The sequence below is a fragment of the Nicotiana tabacum genome, chromosome 6 (assembly GCF_000715075.1).
Source record: "Nicotiana tabacum cultivar K326 chromosome 6, ASM71507v2, whole genome shotgun sequence".
In the NCBI taxonomy this organism is placed as follows: domain Eukaryota; kingdom Viridiplantae; phylum Streptophyta; class Magnoliopsida; order Solanales; family Solanaceae; genus Nicotiana; species Nicotiana tabacum.
The window spans coordinates 102,824,853-102,834,865 of NC_134085.1; the positions used below are offsets into that span (position 1 = coordinate 102,824,853).

The 10,013-nt window shown below is 35.8% G+C and overlaps 1 long non-coding RNA gene across 2 annotated transcripts; it reads right to left on the reverse strand.

Moving 5' to 3' along the window:
* Positions 1–706: 706 nt before the first annotated feature.
* Positions 707–6,324, reverse strand: LOC107776635 (uncharacterized). Of its 2 annotated transcripts, XR_001646018.2 has the most exons (4): positions 6,127–6,324; positions 5,453–5,523; positions 1,716–1,798; positions 707–1,019 (listed from the first exon to the last, which is right to left on the reverse strand). It is a non-coding gene; the product is annotated as an uncharacterized LOC107776635 (long non-coding RNA). The 2 variants fall into 2 exon arrangements; XR_001646017.2 differs by lacking the exon at positions 1,716–1,798 and having other exon boundaries at positions 709–1,019.
* Positions 6,325–10,013: the final 3,689 nt, after the last annotated feature.

Sequence of the window (10,013 nt, forward strand, 5' to 3'; positions counted from 1 at the left end):
ATTTTCCCTCTTGTAAATTCATTTTCTAAAAGGAATTTTGACAACCTCTCATACCATGTTCGGGGAGCCTGCTTTAGCCTGTATAATGTCTTGTCCAGTTTGAACACTTGTTCAGGATGCTCGTGACACTCAAAACCAGGAAGCTGCTTGACATAGACTTCTTCTTTCAGATAGCCATTTAGAAATGCACTTTTCACATCCATTTGGATTAGTGTGAACGCCATATGAGATGCAAATGCAATAAGAATTCTAATGCCTTCAATTCGAGCTACTGGAGCAAATGTTTCATCATAATCGATCCCTTCTTCCTGATTGTAACCTTGAACTACAAGCATTGCCTTGTTTCTTGTTGTATTTCCAAACTCATCAAGTTTGTTCCTGAATACACACCTGGTTCCTATGATAGTTCGATCTGCATGTCGAGGAACCAGGTGCCATACCTTGTTTCTTTCAAATTGATGCAGCTCCTCTTACATGGCTATGATCCAGTATGCATCTTTCAACGCTTCTTTGATGTTTTTGGGCTCTATTTGAGAAAGAAAGGCTAAAAAGGCAAGTGAGTTTCTTGCTTTTGATCTGGTTTGAACTCCTGTGTCACGTCCCAAAATACCCCTCTAGACGTGACTGGCACCCAGCTAACACCACCTGTCAGGCGAACCCCTTTCTTTAACATTTAACCATTTACACAAACACTGGGAGAAAAAGAAATACAGACCTAATAGTATTATTAATAATTAAAGAGGAAACAATTATCGCCAATACCTTAGTCAATTGATAGAAAAACCAACAATCACTCAATTAATAAAACTCTAGCCGAAATCCCACACTAAGACCATGGAGCATCTAACAGAGTAATATGAGGTTTATTGACGGGTTTGCAAACCCCAAAGAGAAAAAAAAAACTAACACGAGGTAAGTCTGAAACGAAAGCCTCCACGAACAATGCGCTGGCTCACCTCAGCAATAGGATCCACTCGAACAAACTCTTCAGCCACTAGCTCTATCTCCCGCAACGGTATCTGTATAGAGATGCAGTTAAGGAGTGAGTTATATGTAAATATAACCCAGTAAGATCCTCGACCCGTCACTTTAAATACCTCTGGAACAAGTGTGTGAAAATACAAACACACTGCAACACGAATAATATAGTAAATATGATAATTATACAATAACTCAATATGTGTATCAATAGAGTTATTAAGAATTAACCAACAAGAATACCCACTAAGGACTTATCATAATGGCAGCGAAAAAAATTTACCAACGCACTTACGAGTCCACAATGGCACCACAATGCCTCAAATATGTAACAGAGCATACACAATGCTCGGGTGATGTACAAAGGCATACACAATGCCCCAACATCATGGCGCACAGCCGTATCAAACTCAACATCATGGCGCACAGCCGTATAAACCCAACATCATGGCGCACAGCCGTATCAAACTTAATATCATGGCGCACAACCGTATCAAACTCAACATCATGGCGCACAGCCGTATCAAACTTAATTATCATGGCGCACAGCCGTATCACACTATCAAACAACTTATAAAATAATATTTTTTTTCCATAAAATAATATATTTGCGGCTAGTCTAAGACCACTGACTCTTCCAAGCGCACGCTTGTCCCAACACATGGACCAGACAGAGAAAACACATTTTTAAAATGGGTTTTAGGAAAGCAAGTATTAAAGCTTAAAGTCTCACTTACCTCATTAATGATAATTTCCTCAACCTTGCAACATCTAGAACATCAGCCAAATGACATCCAATAACCTCAATCTATACAAAATACTGATAAACAATGTCAACTGTATTAGTTGGGATCATTTCATAATTTTCTTAATTGCAGCTCAAAGCTAAGTCTCGACATTTTACACCTAGGTCATAAACTTAAAGGATAAAACTATCCTAATATCACAATTTAAACTTCAATAACCATACAGTACGAAACAGACGTCCAAATAGGTCTTAGATGCACGTTATGGACGGATTCTCATTCCAACCTTGCACCTAATTTTGAAAGCTCATCAACCATTACTCTTCATGTGTTCAATCATTGCACAATTATTAAAAAGATAGAAATCATAACCCATCACTCTAATTCATCAATACACAGATATCTATAGTTAGAGTTGTAAAGCTCATATTTTATCGTACAAATTCAACATATGTGTGCAAAGGTCAGAAACTAATTTCATATACAAAGTTCTGAAATTGAATTCCAGGAATGCCATCTTGAGAAGTTTTTTTTCATAATTAAAGGGCAAGGTTTTCTTTATTAAATTATATTTCTATTCCTAAGGCCTCACAAGTATAAAATGTCAGCCATGACCAACTGTTCCCAAAAATAATTATCATAAGGTAAAAGAAACATGCTAATACCTCGTAATTCATTGTAATAAAATAGTCGAAACTCCTCGTAGTTCCTCCTTTCTTCTTTTGGTTCTCTAATCACTTGAGCTATCAAGGCATTCTCTTTGGTCAAGAATTCCATTAACCAGCGACAACAATAAATAAAAAGTCACATAGCAGCCAAACTGGCGCCGTTCACTTCTTATTCTTCCCGTCTGTATAAGTTCTACAAATTTCCAAAATGGTCAGCTAGACTCTTACACCTAGGTCTTTAATTGTGACCAACGAAAGAAGCTGTGGGCCTAGCCCATTATGCACTCACTATATTTTTTTATTTTTATTTTATAGAATCACTTTATTACTCAACTAATATGTACCATTGTAAACTAAGCCATGCTATTCAAATATATATTTCAAATAATATTCTTCATATTCCTCAATACCTAAATATTAATTTTAATTATAAACATATCTATGCACTTATATGTAAAATAAATATTTATTATTGTCCATATAATAACTAAGGAATTATAATTAAAGAATTAACTTAAAAGTTCATTCTTAAAATATTTGGTTATTACATTCTCCCCCACTTAAAATAAACGTTCGTCCTCGAACGAGTTAAAAAGTGTACCTGGCAACTCAAACAACTACTGCATGTATCTCCCTCACACTCATGTATAGCTTTCTCTATCGAATGTTCAGGATAACACTCTCACTTAAGCAACCTTCTTCAACCTCATCAACTACCGTACTTATCTATCAATAATAGTTATGGGACCTCGTTCTTATGTCAAATTTTCACCTAGTTCCAGATCTTTAGCTGAATCATATGAGTCTCATCATGAACGCATAAAATATAAGGTGTACAACTCAATGTCCCCAAGGCAAAATAAATTTATACGCCACTAATCCAATCTGATCCAAAAGCACGTAACTCCTTTCTAGTGAAAATGTTCTTAAAAACTTTTCACATTTCATGAACTCCAATTTATGATCTTATTTATCAACAGAGGCGGATCCAGGATTTCAGAAGGATGGGTGCATCACTATCCGACCACCGTTTGATTTGGTTCTCTAAAACTTACCTTGGAAAACTATCAATAATAGCATCATTATTTATAGTTACAAGTACTAAAGCTCAATATATTAAAATTAAATAACTAATCAAAAAGAGAGTGGTAAATGAAAAAAGAGGAAACTTGAAATTGAAAAGATTTAAAATGATTTAAATTTTATTTTTTATAGTTTTTGAAACTCAATAATTGAACTAAAAAATAGAATGAAGAAAACACAGAAAAGAATCCAATAAAAATGAAAATTTAATTCAAGGATATATCAAAGGGTGAACCCAAAAACATAAGAATTGTATGGGAAAAAAAGAAAAGAAAAGAAAGATAGGGCATGAAATTTGAACAGAACAAAAAAGAAAAGAACGAAAAAGAGAAATAGAAAAGGAAAAGAAAAATGGATACGAGATGGAAAATATAGAAGCGAGATTTGAACACTGGACCTAGGGGTCAATGACGCACAAAGCTACCACTACACCAAATGCTCTTTTGACCATGGGTTCCCACGCAAAAAATTAAATACTTTATCCGAAAAACATCCCTGTGATATACAACCCAAGGAGGGGAGCATGGGTGCACGTGACACATGCCCCTCCACGTGGATCCGCCTCTGTTTGTCAACATAGGAGTTATGTCTACTCTGCAATAATTGAAACCACCCCAGTGCTCAATGCAACATCTTTCATGCGTTGCTAATCAAATTTGGACCAAACAATTGTGACTTACCATATTCAACTAACCACGTAGAGCAAAACACTGGCACCCACATCAAGCCTAAAATGACAAGATCTGAATATCGAGTTAGTAAACTACTATCATCATGTACTCGGTTAAAAACAACTGATCATGAGCCACACGTTATACAATACCTATCCAGCTAGTAATGGGACTGGATATCCATACCCTCTTACATTTACTTAGCTCGACCACAAACAATAGCCACAACCATGGTCCTACAATGGAATACATTCATATTTTTTTTTTACATAAAGTAGTTTTGAAACATATTTGAACACTATCAAATAGCGCTCTTATGTATGGTAGCGCTGGAACACATCCATACGCCCCTACCAAATACTCTCATATACAGCGGCACTAAAGCATATTCATATACCCCTACGTGAATATTCCATAATTTGTTACCTTTGTCACACATGAAAATACAGACACCTATGCCATTTCACTATCTACTGAATATATCGCTCCATAGGCTAGTATATTATCTAAGAAATTCTAACTCAACTAGGCTCTATATCTTGATGAGCCTAACTAGGACCACAATTTACTCAATGAACGTGTAGACTAACCACAAAGTCTACAATGGTCCATTTCCAATTTCTCTTGAAATAAACCATGTTCGCGAAAACTTTTCAACCCTCTAACACTCACATTTAACAATGAACAGTTCAAATATTGAGGAACAAATTTATAGATCTCGTTCTCTGATCATAATGCATATTTTTGGATCTCAAACATGCTAAATTTAGAGGGAAACAAAATTTTATCTTAACAAATCTTTACAAGTCACCTGCCACATGTTTACACACATTTGACTCTAAATCATATCTGACGTAAGAGAAAAACCTTTGGACTTGTATCACTTCTACTTTGCTCTTAAGACTTTAAAATTTGGCTTACTATCAAAATATCCGACATAGTTTCCTTGTAACTAGAGCTATCCAATAATTCTAACATGTCTAAACAACACAATTCTAACCCCTCGATTCAGAACCACAATTGGTACATCTGATTACTCAAGCCCTATCTTTATTCTTATATATACAATGTCATCTCATTATTGTTGCTCATGTTCTTCAAATTTATGCTTTACCAAACACAACTTTATGTGTCAATAGAGTCGCACAAACTAATTTCTTTTCCCGAGGATAGTCATATCATTTTATTTTAAGTACTCAAACGTAATGTATGGCTTATCTATTTTCAGCACATAACCAGGCAGATAAAACACATTTTCAAAACGGGTTTTAAAAAAGCAAGCATCAAAGCTTAAAGTCTCACTTACCTCATTAATGACAATTTCCTCAACCTTGCAACATCTAGAACACCGGCCAAATGACCTCCAATAACCTCAATCTATACAAAATATTGATAAACAATGTCAACTGTATTAGTTGGGATCATTTCATAATTTTCTTAATTGCAGCTCAAAGCTAAGTCTCGACATTTACACCTAGGTCATAAACTTAAATGATAAAACTATCCTAATATCACAATTTAAACTTCAATAACCATACAGTACGAAACAGACGTCCAAATAGGTCTTAGATGCACGTTATGGACGAATTCTCATTCTAACCTTGCACCTAATTTTGAAAGCTCATCAACCATTACTCTTCATGTGTTCAATCATTGCACAATTATTAAAAAGATAGAAATCATAACCCATCATTCTAATTCATCAATACACAGATATCTATAGTTAGAGTTGTAAAGCTCATAATTTATCGTACAAATTCAACATATGTGTGCAAAGGTCAGAAACTAATTTCATATACAAAGTTCTGAAATTGAATTCCAGAATGCCATCTTGAGAAGTTTTTTTTTTCATAATTAAAGGGCAAGGTTTTCTTTATTAAATTATATTTATATTCCTAAGGCCTCACAAGTATAAAACGTCAGTCATGATAAACTGTTCACAAAAATAATTATCATAAGGTAAAAGAAACGTGCTAATACCTCGTAATTCATTGTAATACAATAGTCGAAACTCCTCGTAGTTCCTCCTTTCTTCTTTTGGTTCTCTAATCACTTGAGCTATCAAGGCATTCCCTTTGGTCAAGAATTCCATAACCAGTGATAACAATAAATAAAAAGTCACATAGCAGCCAAACTGGTGCTGTTCATTTCTTATTCTTCCCGTCTGTATAAGTTCTACAAATTCCCCAAAATGGTCAACTAGACTCTTACACCTAGGTCTTTAATTGTGACCAACGAAAGAAGCTGTGGGCCTAGCCCATTATGCACTCACTATAATTTTTATTTATTTATTTTATAGAATCACTTTATTACTCAACTAATATGTACTATTGTAAACTAAGCCATGCTATTCAAATATATATTTCAAATAATATTCTTCATATCCCTCAATACCTAAATATTAATTTTAATTATAAATATATCTATGCACTTATATGTAAAATAAATATTTATTATTTTCCATATAATAACTAAGGAATTATAATTAAAGAATTAACTTAAAAATTCATTCTTAAAATATTGGGTTATTACATCCTGAGTCAAGAGGGGTGATTATGTTGTCAAGAGGATGTGAGCTTTTGTGCTTCCCATTTGGCACTTGAATCTCATTGCTAGAAGACCCAGGTATGTCTGACTGAGGTTCTTGGTTGCTTCTTACTTTAGCAAGTGGAGTACCTTGGACTGCATCAATAACTCTATTTTCAGCTTCAGTTGGTGTGATCATGGGACCAGGTTCCTCCTCAACAGATGGAGGTACACTTGCGTCATCTTCACTGGATTCCTTTTTATGACTCTATCATGTCTGCTTTTCCATTTGCTATGTCAATGAATTCTCCTAGAATAGATAAGGGTTCTCCATCTTGATCAACATGTCTGTCTTTCTCGCAAGAGAGGTGAGATTCATCAAAGATCACATGTATACTTTCCTCAGCACATTGAGTCCTTTTGTTGTACACTTTGTAAGCTTTACTTTGAGATGAGTATCCCAGAAAAATTCCTTCATCACTTTTGGCATCGAATTTTCCAAGAGCTTCCTTTCTATTGTTGTGAACAAAGCATTTACACCCAAAAGTCCTTAGATGTGTCAGCTTGGGCTTCCCTCCATTCAACAGTTCATATGGAGTTTTGTTCACAAGGGACCTGATCATGCACCTATTCACTAAGTAGCAAGCAGTGTTGACAGCTTCTGCCCAGAAATTCTTTGCAATCCCACTTTCAATTAACATTGTTCTTGCCATGTCTTCAAGAGTTCTATTCTTAATCTCCACAACAACATTTTGTTGAGGTGTTCTTGGTGCTAATAAATTTTGAGTGATACCATTTTCGGTATAGAACTCATCAAATTTTGCATTGTCAAACTCTCTCCCATGATCAGACCTAATGCTGGCTACCTTATTACCCATCTTCACTTGGATCTTCTTGACAAAAGCAACGAACACTTCAAAGGTTTCGTCCTTGGTTCTGAGAAACAAGGTCCAGCTAAATCCAGAGTGGTTATAAATTATCACAAAGATGTACTTCTTTCCTCCTCTACTTGGCACCCTCATAGGTCCTCATAGATCCATGTGAAGGAGATCAAGTGGACTTGAGGTGCTGACTTCCTTTCTGGGCTTGAATGAGGATTTGACTTGCTTGCCTTTTACACATGTGTCACACACTTTGTGATCTTTGAAGCTTGACTTGGGCAAACCACGAACTAGGTCCTTCCTAACCAATTTGTTCAGCAATGTGAAGCTTGCATGACCCAACCTCTTGTGCCATAGTTCAGTATCATCATCTACAACACTTAGATAGCTGAGATCACTATTCTGCAGAGACTCAAAGTCAGCAATATAGATATTTTTGGTATCTTTTTTCCACTAGCACCATTTCACCAGTCACTAGGTTTGTAACTATATAGATTTTTGACACAAATTCCACCATGTTTCCCTTGTCACAGATCTGGGAAACACTTAGCAAGAAATACTTCAACCCGTTCACAGAGTACATATTTTTGATTGAGTGCGAGAGATAATTCCCAATCCTTCCAACTCCTAGAATGTATCCTTTCTTTCCATTTCCAAATGATACATTCCCTCCTTGCAAGGCCTTAAGTGAAAGGAAATCATTTGTACTTTCAGTCATATGCTTTGAACACTCACTATCCATGTACCATGTAGGCTGCTTCCTTTCACTGTTCTCTACACAAGCAAATTAGGAATTAGACTTAGGAACCCAAACTAGTTTGGGTCCCTTATAATGAGGAAAGGGATGAATGAGAGATCTTTTGGTCCATGCATGCATCATGCATTTTTTATATGAGGGACCAGGTTCTCTACCAGTAGTTACTTTTTTAGCAAAAGATTTATTTTTCTGCTGTGACTGAAATCTGGCCTTACAATTTTCTTTAAAGTGCCCATTGTTACAGCAGTGAGTGCAAAACCAATTGTCAAATATAGTAACATACTTGCTATGAGGGTTGTAGGGAATCTTTTGCCTTTGAAACCCAAACCCTGCCTGTTTCCCCCATTGTTGGTGTACATGGTAGTGATAGCATCAGTGGACCAGGTCCATTTGAGTGACTTTTCAAGATCACTCTTCACTTTGCCTAGTTCTACCTGAAGTTATTTGTTTTTCTCAAACTCAGCACACAAACATTTCACTGAATTTAACTCACTTTCAAGCTTAATGTCGCTTGCAACTTTCTTTTCCTTTTTATAATTTTCAGGCCTACTCTCCATTTTAAGTTTCCTAACTGTTTCCTTCAAATACACTATCACCACTAATAGGTCATCTCTCTCGTGCTCAAGGTTAGTAACTTTCTCATATAAGAATTCTTTTTCCCTTTTTACACGCTCAATGGTCTCTTTTAGGTCTACCACTATTACCATTAGATCATCTCTTTCATGATCTATATTTGCAATTTTTTTTATCTAAGGCATCCTTCTCTTTCTTCAGGTTCTCAATTATTTCCTTTAAATCAACTACAACGATTACACGGTCATCTCTGGTCTGTTCTGCTTCTCCTAACTTCGCAGTTAAGGCGTTTTTATCATTTATAATACTGTGATAAGAATCAATTAACACATTTGCTAATGGCATGAGTTTTTTAGGAGAATAATTTTTCAGATTTTTTTGAACATCCAGAAAATTTACCTCATCATCGTCATCATCTTCATCATCATCATACTGAGCCATCAAGGCAAAGATTGAATCATACTCAGTTGCTTCACTTTCTACTGCCATCATTAAACTATCACCATGATCATTTTCTTCTTTAGATTCACTGGAAGAGTCTCCCCATACAGCAAGAGCTTGTTTTACAACATTGTCAGCGACTTCTTTCTATTGAAGCGTTTATAAGGACCGGATTTGTCACGACCAAAACCGATGGGCCGCAATGGGCACCCGGTACCTTATTCAACTGAGTACCAACGTAATGTATCTTTCATATCATTCTATCATAGGTAAATGAACTGGAGTAAAGCATGAGGGAATACAAACTTATATATATGAGGTACATGCCTATAAGACCAAAATAACCACTAGTGTACTGAACATGGGCCGACAAAGCCATACAATCTTTTACGTACATAATATTTGTCTACAAGCCTCTAAGAATACATAATTTTCATAAAGGTTAGGACAGGGTCCCGCCATACCAAACAATACATGTCCAAATCATACTAACCAATAAACAACTCTAAATCAAATGGAGCGCACCAACATCTTCCGCTGAGCTAATAGCCTACTTGGAGGGCTCTCGACCTGTCTATCGGGACCTACGGATATACAACGCAGCGTCCCCAGGTAAAAGGGATGTCAGTACGAATAATGTACCGAGTATGTAAGGCACATAAATAAGTACATAACAGACATGGAAGAAA